The sequence below is a fragment of the Penaeus monodon genome, chromosome 20 (genome assembly GCF_015228065.2).
Source record: "Penaeus monodon isolate SGIC_2016 chromosome 20, NSTDA_Pmon_1, whole genome shotgun sequence".
NCBI lineage: Eukaryota > Metazoa > Arthropoda > Malacostraca > Decapoda > Penaeidae > Penaeus > Penaeus monodon.
Genome location: NC_051405.1, coordinates 5,109,581 through 5,109,863, shown reverse-complemented (window position 1 = coordinate 5,109,863; position 283 = coordinate 5,109,581).

Genomic DNA, 283 nt, shown 5'->3' with positions numbered 1-283 from the left:
CTTTCCACTCCCATGAACAATTGAACAGATTGTCCTTTAAGCTCTCATCTCTGCTACAGGGAATAAATCTTTTACAGCTGCATTTCACGTGACGGCATAATCACCCCCAATTTGCAGGGTGACACCAAAATTTCCGGGCCGGGGTTTTGGACCTGCCCGCCTGACTCATTTGCCCCCCCCCCCCCGACAGCCAAATTCCCCTAAAAAAGGGGGAGAAAACCCCCCTAAAACCAAATCCCTCTTTTTTCTTATCTGTCTATCTATTTTTTCTATTTACTATTTT